We start from the raw sequence: 13,396 nt of genomic DNA, 5'->3' as shown, positions 1-13,396 counted from the left end.
TTGTGATTATAATGGTTAGTAGCTAGGTTAATCTGGTATGTTCCATTGTGTTTTATGATGCTGTTTGTTCATTAACATTCTCTAACAAAACTCTTGTTTAAAAAAGTGGAAACGTTTAAGGGGTATGAATACTTTAGCAGCCCACTGTTCCTTTACCTATGTACTTTATTAGATTGGCCATGCAGTACTCAAATGTTTGGTGAGAAAGCTAGTCGAAGATATGTATCTCAAGTGTATGGCAACTTTGCCTGTTCTCCTGCCTCCTATCAGGTTGACTTAATTGGATTCAAGTCAGGGCTTTGGTAGTTCCACTTAAAGGGGTGTCCCGATTTCAGCAAATAGATGTTATTGGTTGTATAATGAAAAGTTATACAATTTTCCAATATACTTTCCTCAAGGTTTTCTAGATCTCTGCTTTCTTTCTTTCTATAGAAAGCTTCTATGCTTACTTCCAGTGGACATCTCATCATAAACCCCAGCTCTGGTTATTTTCTGATACTAATGAGCCATGCAAATGTGTGACCACGAGATTTGAATTGCTCGTTTAGGGCATCTCTGAATGTTATTTGAAGGCACTTAAAGAAAGAAGTACATTTAAACTTTAAAAAAAACTGCTCATAATTTGAAATTTTGAGCATAGTTCACATTCTTTTTCTAAATGAACTAAATAAACAATTTGGATGAAACCAACTAAGTTGATTTTTACCTGCTGCAAACTATAGCACATACAATATATGTTAGCTCATTAGTGAATCTCTTGAATAAGCAACTAACAGATTATTTGGGATCTGCCATGAACATCTATGATCCATTCCCAGGCTATGCCACACCTTGTTTGAGCCCTAAGGTTGGCATACATTCTTGGAAATCCCCCCAGCAAATACATGAAACATACTGGGGCACATTTACTTATAACAGTCCAAACTGCACTCAATGCAGTTTGCCTGTGTAAAGTGCAGAGGGCGCCAGATTTCAGGATTTTTGGTGCACATTCTTCAGGAATCTGGTGCCTTCTGCACAGCTCCGACAGATTAAACCACTTTTTTTTTTGGTTCACCCTTAACATGAAGCGTGCAACACAATTCTGTCGGACTTGTTAAATCTGACGCAAGGTCCCCTTATTGGTGTTTCATGCTGCCTAGCACAGATGCGCCACAAAAAGATTGGTGCGACACAGATGAGGCGCAGCAATTTTAAATACTTGTGTAAGCAGTTTGCACTAAAAGGAACGTGCAAAGTCCAACAGAAAACTGGCGCATGGTCCTTAGTAAACGTGCTCCACTGTATCTATATAACCCCTTTCACATGAAAGAGCCTACACCACATAAGTGGCAGTTTGGCAATAATATCTATTATATTTTACAATGTGAGGCAGTAGGCGGCACATGCACATGCCACGGTATGCCCATATGTTGTAGGCTTCCATCATTAGCATTCAATGAAAGGAACAACTGTGAACAAAGCCAAACATGTCACATTCTACAGGAGCTGGTATATGGCGTGAAGTGTTAACTGTACCTCTACACCCTCACAGCTTGACAAGTTTCCATCTAAAGTTAAAAAAGATGAGTCCTGAGGGAATGAAATCTATCTGCTACATGAGAGGAAAGCTGCAGGGACTTCCATCCTTGTGAAATCTAGAGCTGATGTCATTTTGTGAATTACTAGCGGAAAATGAGCTGTACTCATGTACAAGTTATGATGGAAGAATATATTGCCTCGTAGAGGTATCATCTAAGGCCCCTTCCGCACTTGCGTTTTTCACGCGCGTTTTCTGCGCGTGCTTTTGACGCGCAGAACTTGCATTGCACTCTGACCCATTGTAACCAATGGGTCTTTTCAGACTTGCATTTTTTTTGACGTGCGTTTAAATCTCGACATGCTCTACTTTTGCAAGGCACGCGCGTGAAAAACGCGCCATACAAGTCTATGGAGATGCATCAAAAACGCATTGCACTCTGAGACACTTGCAAGTGCAATGCAAGTGCAATGCGTTTTTCACGCATCAATTGCCATAGAAAAGATAGAGCTCAGTCCTGAGTCCATTTCACGTGCATTTTCTGTGCGTGAAAAACGCATTGAAATTGCATCAAAAACACGCGTGAAAAACTGAGACACTGAACAAACTCTGACTGAAAACTGATTGCACTCTGATGCAAAATGTGCGTTTTTCACTGACCAAACCCTGATCGCACCCTGATCAAACTCTGACGTGATCTGCAACGCAAGTGTGGAAGGGGCCTAACAGTATCTATGGGTCCATAACAGCGATGTGTGCCACCATACTGGCCATGAAGACGCTGCAGTGCTAATAAAAAATACTAATTTTAAAAAAACTTGAAGAAAGTTTTAGGTCTAGAAACCAACACAAAACTGAACAGGTAAGTGGAATACAGGAATAGACCAGTGTTCACACTGATGCACAGAACACAAACACAGGACTGAGACAGGGACAAAACAACAAATATAGACAGGTCTTCAGGCAAATAATCACGGGTCAGATACAGGCGGGATATACACAGGTCAGGTCAAGATCAAATGGGTTATATACAGGTCAGGTCAAGCGGGTAATATACAGATCAGGTACAGATACAGGCAGACAAACAGAGACAGGTAAAACTGAACTAGAAACACAGGGAAGACAAGACTCAAAATAACCAGCCAGGTAAGATGGGAATGGGCAGGTATTTAAGGCCGATCCGGACACGCCTCCAGCAGCACACTGGGGGAACTGTCCATCAGGCTAGTAACCATTGCAGGGCAGGACTAAAATGCAAGGAGCCGGGTGTGGCTCAGTTAATCCAAACACAAGAATAAGCCACAGTTCACACACAAATAAACGCCATGTATTCCGCCAACTGCGGATAGAGCGACGTTCAGGCACGGATGTTACAGTACGCCCCCTTTTATGAGGGGCCACCGGACCCTCACCATTCCCATAGAGGTCGGGAGGAAGGCTTCCACGAAGATGTGACATGATGCCTACCCTCTGGGCATCATTACCAGAAGACTGGGACCTAAGGAGGAAATACAGCTTGCAACTCTCCCTGAAGGGAAAAATGTCTCCAGTGAAGAGATCAGAAAGCTGTACCTTAGGCTCATACACAGTCTGACCAGAAATCAAAGGGAGGCGCTGTTCATGCTGCTGCACACATTCAGACAGGTTCTGAACCATGTGAGCCAGACTCTGTACCTGACTAACAACAGCTTCCATGGCCTCCATAGTGTAAGTATGGCTGGTTATTATGTCAGCACCCGTCCAGCAAACGTGCAACCACAACCAGGCTTGGCGCTAGCTGTCAGACTAGGTAGGTGGTGGCAAACTCACCCTGCGACGTCCCTGCAGGCTAAGGCCCTGCCTAAAGCAGATAAACCGCCCTGATAAGGGCGAACCCACTATCAGGAACCTAACTGACAGTCCCTGAGCGACCCTACAACATAACGGGAAACTTACTTCATCTGGCAGCTGCTGGATGGTGGAGCGGACAGGTAACGGAAATATAGGTATAGACCAGTGTTCACACTGGCGCACAGAAACCAACACAAGACTGAACAGGTAACCGGAATACAGGAATAGACCAGTGTTCACACTGGAGCACAGAATACAAACACAGGACTGAGACAGGGACAAAACAATAGATATATACAGGTCTTCAGGCAGATAATCACAGGTCAGATCCAGATACAGGCGGGATATACACAGGTCAGGTCAAGATCAAGCAGGTTATATACAGATACAGGCAGACAAACGGAGACAGGTAAAACTGAACTAGAAACACAGGGAAGACAAGACTCAAAATAACCAGCAAGGTATGATGGGAATGGGCAGGTATTTTAGGCCGATCCCGGACACGCCTCCAGCACACTGGGGAACTGTCCATCAGGCTAGTAACCTTTGCTGGGCAGGACAGAAATGCAAGGATTAGGGTGTGGCTCAGTTAATCCAACCACAAGAATAAGCCACAGTTCACACACAAATAAACGCCATGTATTCCGCCAACTGCGGATAGAGCGACGTTCAGGCACGGACGTTACAGGCGCACAACCTTAGTAAATCTGGTCTTTTGTCAGAATGTGACTCAGTTGCACCTTTTTTTTGGTGAAGTGCAGCAATAAATGTATCACTGCCACACCCCTTAGGTGCAAATTCGGACTAAGCACTACCACGCCCTTTAGGCACAAATTCGGACTAAGCACTACCATGCCCTTTAGGCACACATTCGGACTGAGCACTACCATGTCCCTTAGGTGCAAATTCGGACTAAGCACTACCATGCCCTTTAGGCACACATTCGGACTGAGCACTACCATGTCCCTTAAGCTCAAATTCGAACTAAGCACTACCACGCCCCTCAGGCTCAAATTCGGACTAAGAACTACCACGCCCCTTAGGCTCAAATTCGAAATAGAAATGTATTTTCTATAGTGTTTGACAAAATACAACCACTTTATATATACATGTGTAAGCTCCAAAGTTTTGGTAACTTTTGATGCAAACTTAGACAAAACATGGCACAGGCACAATAATATATCTGGGCCAGTATGTTAATGAAGAAATCCAATTTGAATGATCTTCCTACAATATGTGAGATGATCACATGATTTCCAGAATAAAAAGGCTCTTTAGCACAATCAAATCCCTTTGGCAGGGGTCATAGATTACTCTTACTTGAAATGTGACACGGAATTCTAATGAAAGGGCCGTTCCCTTAGGCCCTGTCACATCACAAACTGAAATCTATTCTCCACTCAGTCTTTTAAGATGAAGGAAAGATCTGAATGTGGGGCTCTGGAGAAGGAAAACAATCTTTATTCTTTTATGAATGCCGTCAATTGTTTTTTTGTTGTTTACGTTTTTCACAGCGTTCACCAAGCTGAATACAATTAAAATTTTTTTGTTTGCAGATCTACATGGTGTTTGTTTACTGCGGGATAAACTGAACTGCCTTAGAAAGCTGTACTGAGAAAGCAGAAAATCTTCAAAATAATGCAGTATCCATATTTTCTTCAACGCTTTGTTCAACTTTATTCTTTGAGTTTGTGTAATCGCAGAGATACCCCACGTATATAGTTTTGTTATGTTTAGTGTCAAAAATATTTTTGTCAGGAGCCTGTCCAGCAAAAAGCACAAGCTTGGCGCAAGCTGTCCACCCTGGTTAAGTGGTGGCGAATTAACACTGCAATGTCCCTGCCTACAACAGATAAGCCGTCCTGATAAGTGCGAACAAGCCGTCAGGAACCTGCTATTGGACCCTGGGAGATCCTGCAGGGTGAGAGGGAAAACTTAATCTGTCTGGCAGCTGCTGGATGATGGAGTGGGCAGGTAACAGGAAATCATACAGGACAGTGTTCACACAAGGAAAGATAAGGCACTAAGGAACAACATTCAAGATGGTGACAATGCACAGAATCTTACTAGCGAGAGAATGGTTGAATACACAGACTAGCAGAGGCCAGACTAATAGAGGTCAGATTCAAAGACCAATAAAATAATAGCAATAGCACAAGATGTAGAAAAAGGCTGCTATAAGCAGCAACATCAGATGGAGCTGGGCAGAATAAAAAGGAGTTATGGATTCGCCCCCAGCAGCTGACTGATTCAGCCGACAATCACTCAAACAACAACTGTACAAAAAAAGACTCAAACTCACACCCATCTTTCCCTAAGGAAAAGATCCTGAAAAGGAGCTGTCAATCAAGTGAGCCCTGGGTGTGCTTTTCAAGCAAAGAAGCCTTAAATCTGATCCTCTTCAGAGCAATGTAGTAAGTTTTATTGAAATTTTTAAATAAAACAGGGTGGCATAACACACTAAGTTTCGCACACAGGTGGAGGCACAGGGGACTGGAGACACATGCAATAAGGTTGTTAAAAAATAAAGGGAAAAATATTTAGTAATGTAAACCCTTTATTAGTTTAGAAGAAGCATTATCTTGAAACTTAGAAGGGTTATGGAGGATGGAAGATACTGGAAGATGATCTACAAGGGAAGGGGGGCAGGGGAGAAGGGGCCTACTCCCCAGGGTGGTGGGATGAAAGAAGAAACCAGTTTCTCATATGTAAAGCGGACCTACAATTCAATCTTAAAAATGTTTTCATTGCTATCATTTTGGGAAATGTGTTTTCAACAACCACAAAAGAAATCTACCATCAAAGTCCATCATGATTAACCAGGGACATTTACAGATCAGATTCAAAGATCCAGGCACAGCGACTGTAGTATTTTTTTTTATATTTGTCATCCATGTGCAACACCCATGCCATTACATGGGCAGGCTTGTAGTTGCGAATAGCGCCCTGTCCAGGTAAGGAGCTGTTAGGGTGACTGATGATCTTTCTAGGATGTTTCTAGAACTTGGTGTATTGAGTCATTGCAGCTGTAGCTACTGCCTGGTAAGGCAACAGTTAACATTGTGATTGTCCAATGATGTTCCTGTAATACAAGCTGGAAGGTGATTGGAGTGGTGCTTCCACCTGACCAGTGATTATGTAAACCCCTGCTGGGCGGAAGCACATGGTCTGTCCTGGCTCTCTGTTCAGAGCATAAGAGTTTGCATATAGAACTAGACCTCAAGCTCCGTCTGCCACAGACACTGTCCTAATTCCAGGAACTTCAAGTGCCTCAGGCCGACTGCCTAGCACCCAGAGCAAGTCCGGAGACTTAAGCCCAGAACTGCAACTCCACCACCAGGACTCGGTTCTATCTGTACCAGCCCAGCCTAAACCTACTACCAGGCTGCATGTAACCTTCCTGTGGACCGGCTCCCATGACTCTTCCAGCTTAAGAATATGCTGTTAATCATTTGGCCGTTTCCTGCTGATCAATTAAGAACTGTAAGTTGATTTGCACAATGTTGCCTCTGTCTCATCATTGGATCAGGTTGCTTACCACCACGGGCTTCCCCATCCATCACCCAGGGACTCATCCTACATACACCTCAGGGGTTGCCCCAGGGAGAAACCATTGCAAAAGCCTCTCCCTCCATATTTCTTGCACACACCACCTGCTGGAGACCTGCCAGGCTGTAGTTCAGCCCTCCGGTCCCCATACCAAGCACCGTGACCACAGCGTGTTCAAGGCCGCACTAGCCAGCCACTCTGGTATTCTGGGCCCCCGCTGCCTCCAGGCCACCAAGAAAAGACTAGGCCCCGGTGTTGCACATGACCTCATTCATTAAAAAGAAAAAAGAAAAAGTGGTCCTCCATAGTGTAACAGCCTGTGAGGCTACAGCATGAAGGGGTTCTGGTTACATCCCCAGAGACCTTCTGGCTCATTAACATAATTTTTAGGTGAGTGCTCCTGGTTTATCATGCTTGATTTTGATCGTAGATTTCCTTTAAAGGCGTTCAATAGGTCATAGATGTGCCAAAATCATATCAATGAAAACTATAGCTAGCCCTGCAAAAAAGGAGCTAGCCCTGCAAAGCTTCATGGATAGAAGCATAAAAAAGTTCTGGGAAACAAGATACAAAAATAATTCTTAAAACATAATAAAAAACTATAATTGATTTTGGCATTGTTGTGTTTGTAGTGACCCAAAAAGGGGATGAATTATCTTGAAAACTGTAAAAGAAAGCCTGTAAAAGAATGAAGCTTTTTGTAAATTCCACGGCATTAGGAATTTTTTCCAGCTTTCCTGTACATTGTGAAAAATATGGCTACGTAAAATAAAAACGGTAACACAAAAATCTGCTGTGTCCTTAAAAGATTAATATGAACATGCAAAAAAAAGGTGCTTTAAACTGTCAAATAAAATATTCAGTGAAATAAAAATATAGATCTGAGAAATCCAAATGATGGAAAATAAGACATTTTTATGAAGAAACGTGGGGTCTCTTCAGTGCAGATCTATAGGCATGCCCATCAGCAAGACAGTCCTAATCAATAATCCCGTATTTTCTCCCTGGTTATTTCCACAGGGGCCAGACTTCTGTAGTTATTGCGGGAGCCAGAAGCAATGGTGCAGTCTGGAAATAATGACAGTGTTTCTGAAGCAAAGAGAAAAAGTCGAGGCTGATTATTTTGTCAGCTTTGTAGGCAAGTCACTTTATCTGCATGTGCCTGAGGCAGCGGGCTCTATGGGAAATTGGACGAACAAAGAATCATAGATCACTCGTACTTTTACACCTGCAAAACTATTACTAATTTTTCTTTTTCTGTCTCAATCAGCCGGGTAAGTTGGCAATATATTGAATTTCATTCTAAATGGTGGAAGTTAATAGCGGCAGGATAAATAGGTCCATCTACTGAAAGGTTTGTTACCCATTACATCTCCAGCTGCTTTACTGTCCAGGCTTAGCAGACATAATCGCTGGTGCGCCATTTACCAACCTCAATGCCCGAGTGAACTTCCAAGTTTAAAGGAGAATTACAGATTACAAAAGCAAAGGGTTTTTAGCAGTGAAAATATTAAAAAGTACCATTTTAGTTTTTGCATTAATTTATCAACCCTTTTTTTATACTACAGATGCTTAGATTGGTAAGGACATAGCGATATCTTTCCTTGTCAAAGCTGAGCAAATAGTTTCAATTCAAATCAATTGTTCCATATTTCAAGCACCAAATCGAATCGGAACTTTTTTATGATCTGATTTGGACGAACCTTCCAAAATAGCATCCGTCATTCATCCTATGGTGGAGAGGAAAAATGTGAAAAAAAAATCCTAAAAAATGAACAAAAGGAGATAAGAGGATTTTATAGAGCAAAATAAAAGCAAGAAAGAGGTTTTTTTTTAGGACTAGAGGGGGTTATGTACCAATTTCCAGAACAATTGGTCAAACATCAGTTCAGGCTGTTTTGATATGGACTAGAATCAAATCTTCTTAACCCCTTACATCTGCTGCGAATGTATGGAAAGGACTTACGGCTGAGCCCTCTCCATACAATGTGCAGCAAACACCCACCAGTAACACTGCGGGTGTTAACACTTCGACCGGTAAAAAGTGACAGCGCCCATGTTGGCTCAGATAGCTGGTCCCCATGACGTCATCGAGGAGCGCCGATCTGTCTCCATGACAGCCTCGTGTCTGTATGTTTTCTAGAACTGATATAAAATAAACTGTAAAAATCATAAACATGTTAAGTATCACCACATCCCCAATGCCCAGTCTATCAAAATATGATAGCAGTTATTCACAGCGTCACAGCGTTTTGCCCCGTAATGGAAAATAATGCCCAAAGTTGAAAATGGCACTTTATGTATATATATATATATATATATATATATATAAAATATATACAATGTTGCAACATATGTAATAAAAAGAGATTGAAAGGCCATACAATCCTCAGAATGGTGGCATCGAAAAAGTGAATAATTTTTAAAATTTTTTGTAAATGTATTAAAACATTATAAAATCTATATAAATTTGGTATCCCCGAGATTATAAAACACATGTCATTTGGTGTGCACAATGAAAGCCGTAAAAACCAAACTCACGTTTCACTGCATTTGGATTTTTTTTCCCGCTTCCCAGTACAGGGCATGGAATATTAATTACCGTCACTATGAAGTGACACTACATTGTTTTTTATTTTCAATGTCATGCCAGTGAAGATTACCCATCATCAGTCATTGGGCACTCGCTGCACAAAAGAGATCAGGAGCGCTGCCAAAGTTACAGTACTGGATCGCTAGGGTAAAACAGGTTAGGGTCGTTTTTATAAGAAATGTCTGCGGTTAAACTGTTCTAGTTGCTCATGGCAGCCAATCGCAGCTCAGCTTTTATTGAAAGCTGAGCTCTGATTGGTTGCCATGGGCAACTAGAACAGTTCTGCTTTCAGTCACTTCTGATAAATCTCCCCCAATGAGCATGATTTGATCTACAAATCTACAATGTATTTGGCCAATTGAGATTATTTAATAAATTTACATCCTTGGCAACCCCTTTAATTTTATTGCACGGGTCAATGTGGGGATATCAAATAGTTTACTGTGGTTCTTCTTTATGTCACTTAAAAAATGGAATTAAAAAGTCACCAAAATTTCGCACAGACCTCAAAATGGTTGCAATGAAAACGTCGGCTCATTTCGCAAAAAATGACACATAACACAGCTCTGTCCACCAAAGTATGAAAACGTTACTAGCATCAGAAGATAGCGAATTTTTTTTCTTTTTTCGTACACATTCGCATTGTTGAAAATGTGTTAAAACGTAATAAAATCTATATAAATGTGGTATCACCGCGATCGTACCGAACGAAAGAATAAAATAGAAGTGTTATTTGGAGCGCACGGTGAAAGTCGTAAAAACTGAGCCCACAAGAACGTGACGCGAATGTGATTTTTTTTCCAATTTTTCCACATTTGGAATTTTTTTCCAGCTTCCCAGTACACGGCATGGAATAATAAATAATGTGACGCAAAAGTAAAATTTTTTACACACAAAATAAGCCCTCACACAGCTCTGTACACAGAAAAATGAAAAAGTTATGGATTTTTGAAGGTGGAGAGCGAGAAATGAGCGGAAAAACCCTGGGACCTTAAGGGGTTAAACATATTTGCATAACCAAGGCTCCAGATCCCAATACGGAGATGAATACATGAATCCTCAGCGATTGTGTAGGTGAGCCGGGACATGGCGGGTATATAATATAACATACGTGCTTGCCAGTAATGATACTACGATCACAGCAACGCGCGGAGTTGCCGGTAATTAGCTGTCAATCATGCGGAAGTGGGCGGGGACAAGGCGGCCGCGCTCATTGAATCGTGAATGACGTAGCTCCGCCGCCGCGTGCGGTCGCCAGAACGTGCAGTCAGGGGAGGTGGAATACGGTGTGTGTGAGTGTGTGTGCGCGCGCTTTCGCGTGCTCGCCCCCGGGGCCGCGCGGCTGCTCGTGCACCGCATCGCTGACGCCGGCTGTGCTCACGGAGGAGAGTTGTTGAGGAGAAGGCGGCTGGCGGGTCACATGTGAGCGCTCATTAGCTCCTGACTGCCCGCCACATAACGGCAGGACCCCGGCCGCAGCGCTGACCCTCCGCTCCCCTCGTCCTGCTGTGACAGACCGCGCGCCCGGGAGAGGTAAGTGCCGGTCAATGTCGCTGTGATTTGTGTCCCGGCCGGAGGCGGCATGTGCGGGGCTGTCTGCAGCCAGGACGGCGTGTGTGAACGGGGCTCTGCCATACGTGACATGTGCTTGTGCACACACAGGAGCTGTCACCGGAGTGTCCTTACCCCATGACCTGCTGCACGGGGTATGAATGGCCCCGCATGGGGAGGGGGCTCAGTGCTGCCCCCTATCCGGGGGGAGGAGGGGGACGATGATGATATATGGGGAGACACCAGATACAAATGGAAATATGTGCCTTTCCCTGTACAGAGCCATGGTGTGTGCAGGCGTTATATGATCCCTGGAGGGGCCTCCTCTGGGATGAATGGACTGTAGTCATTGTGTGACAGGACTGGAGAGAGCAGACTGTGTGATCCCCTGTATGTACTGCTGGGGGTCCGCATGTGCACTTATGGACCCCTCACTTCTTATCTTGTATAGGAAGTAATGTCTTGATCGGTGGCTCTTACTTACAGGGACCCTCCCCTGCTGAACACAAGAACGATGGGGTCCTGATCTGCTAATTGATGGATTAGCACATTGCGAGTTAGGGTTATTCTGTTACTCTCCTGAGCATAGGGGGACCTGCAAAACGCTTAGAGAAAATAATAAATAATTATGCCTAATATATATATATATAGCGCACACACATTACGCAGCGCTGCACAGAGATTGCCAAATCAGTCCCTGTCCCCAATGGGGCTCACATCTAATCAACCTACCAGTATGTTTTGTAGTGTGGGAGGAAACCAGAGGACCTGGAGGAAACCCATACAAACTAGAACATACAAGAATGGATTCTAGTAAGGGGGTCCCAAAATATATCCCTTTGTCGTGTAGGTATTTAAACATGGGACAACCCCTTGAAGGTAGTCACACCTGCCGTCCAGTGGCAGGTGCCCAAATCATATCCGATGGGATGATCATTTTTATATTTTCAAAGAGCAACACTTTTGAAAGCAGGAATACTATGGTAATTGTTATATGGATAAAAAAATATATTTTCTTCTCCATTATGTGTTTTTTTTGGTTTTTTTTGGCGGTGTTATGTAAATGTTTAGGTTTTTTTCTTTTTATTAATATACTTTTTGTTTTCTTATTGTTTTTTATTTTGTACTTCATGGACCCTTGGGGGCCTAAGTGCTCAAATACAGTAGTGTTACAGAATTGCAGTATTAACAGCTGTAATTTGTATATGGTTCACAATGGGTTAAAAAGAGAAACCAATTATATTCCCTTTGCTCTTACCAGTCTCATCAGCTTTTCCTAAGTTCTCCTGTCACTGAATGGTTGTACAGGTATTTCATGTGTGTTGGTGAGGAAGCGGAGACTAGCTGGTGACCAGAGGAAGGCTTTCAGGGTTGGATTAATAGACTTTATTTTTTTTATTTTTTTACACTCATTCTGAGCTGTATACAAATATTTCCTTAGAAGCATGCCACGGTCATGAGATACCGTCCGGAATCTGTAAAATTCCATGGAAGGGCTAGGACACTCTGCAATGATGGGAGGAGAGCAGTTATCATCTTACAGGGCACGTTTTCTTCCAGCGCTACCTACACATCTCTTTTAGATGGCTTTGGTGCGGAACAGTGCTCCAAGGCTGTGCAGAGCAGCTGCTGATGTATTTAAGGATCCGTTTGATGCCCATAAAGAGTTAAAGCACCTCCGTCTCATGATCATTTCCTCCGATCACATAAGCATTAGAACTGAGGCGGCATCAATGATCTTTGGTCTCCTGATGGTTCCCAGTGACTGGACACTTCTAGCCTCTTTGCTGCCAGAGTAATAGGTGAACTGTTTACCTCCCCTAACCAGTTGTGAATTGGGACATACAGAGATGGATTGGATATCTGCCAAAGTGCTGCCCTTGTAACCCTGGAAGTGTCACTTGAGGTTAGGCTCTGTCTATGATTGGGGACATACTGGCTGAGAGGACGATGGTGGATTTATTCCATGTCTCTATGGAGTACGATTATATCTTCTCTGTTGGTGTTCTCTATAGTCTTCCATAGGACGGTCATCTCTGTATATGTGGCCGTGGTAATGGTGCCCTCTGTATAGGGATATTATCCGCCCCACCAGTTAGTCGCTATTGATATCATTGACTCTTCCTGAATATTTTATACAATAGTTTATTATTCTGAGCTGTGATGTCGTTTCCACAATCGCAGTCATGTGGTGGAGCCGTATGGATCTTGGGATACGCTGATTTCCGCTCTGCGATGATGGATTTAGCTTGGACCTACACTAAGGCAGCATTCTTCAGGGCGAGGGCCCATTGCTGCAGGACTTATTGCTTTTATAAGCCTTAGTAGTACACACAGACATCTGTATATATTGG

General features: G+C 43.1%; 1 protein-coding gene and 1 long non-coding RNA gene across 6 annotated transcripts in view; one reads left to right on the top strand and one right to left on the bottom strand.

Annotated features, from left to right (window-relative positions):
• The window catches only part of LOC140133505 (uncharacterized), a 55,510-nt gene extending 44,748 nt beyond the window's left edge, over nt 1–10,762 (bottom strand). The window contains exon 1 of the long non-coding RNA XR_011855915.1: nt 10,603–10,762. This is a non-coding gene — a long non-coding RNA (uncharacterized lncRNA). The remainder of the gene's footprint in view (nt 1–10,602) is intronic.
• Nucleotides 10,723–13,396, top strand: part of PALS2 (protein associated with LIN7 2, MAGUK p55 family member) — a 51,697-nt gene continuing 49,023 nt past the window's right edge. For 3 of the 5 annotated variants that reach the window (XM_072153767.1, XM_072153765.1, XM_072153763.1), the window contains exon 1: nt 10,786–11,024. The gene's annotated coding sequence lies outside the window, so the exon portion shown is untranslated. The other 2 variants (XM_072153764.1, XM_072153766.1) reach the window with 2 other exon arrangements.

Source organism: Engystomops pustulosus, chromosome 5 (genome assembly GCF_040894005.1).
Source record: "Engystomops pustulosus chromosome 5, aEngPut4.maternal, whole genome shotgun sequence".
NCBI classification, from domain to species: domain Eukaryota; kingdom Metazoa; phylum Chordata; class Amphibia; order Anura; family Leptodactylidae; genus Engystomops; species Engystomops pustulosus.
Note: the sequence above shows the minus strand (reverse complement) of the source record. Positions and strands in the feature narration are given on the sequence as shown.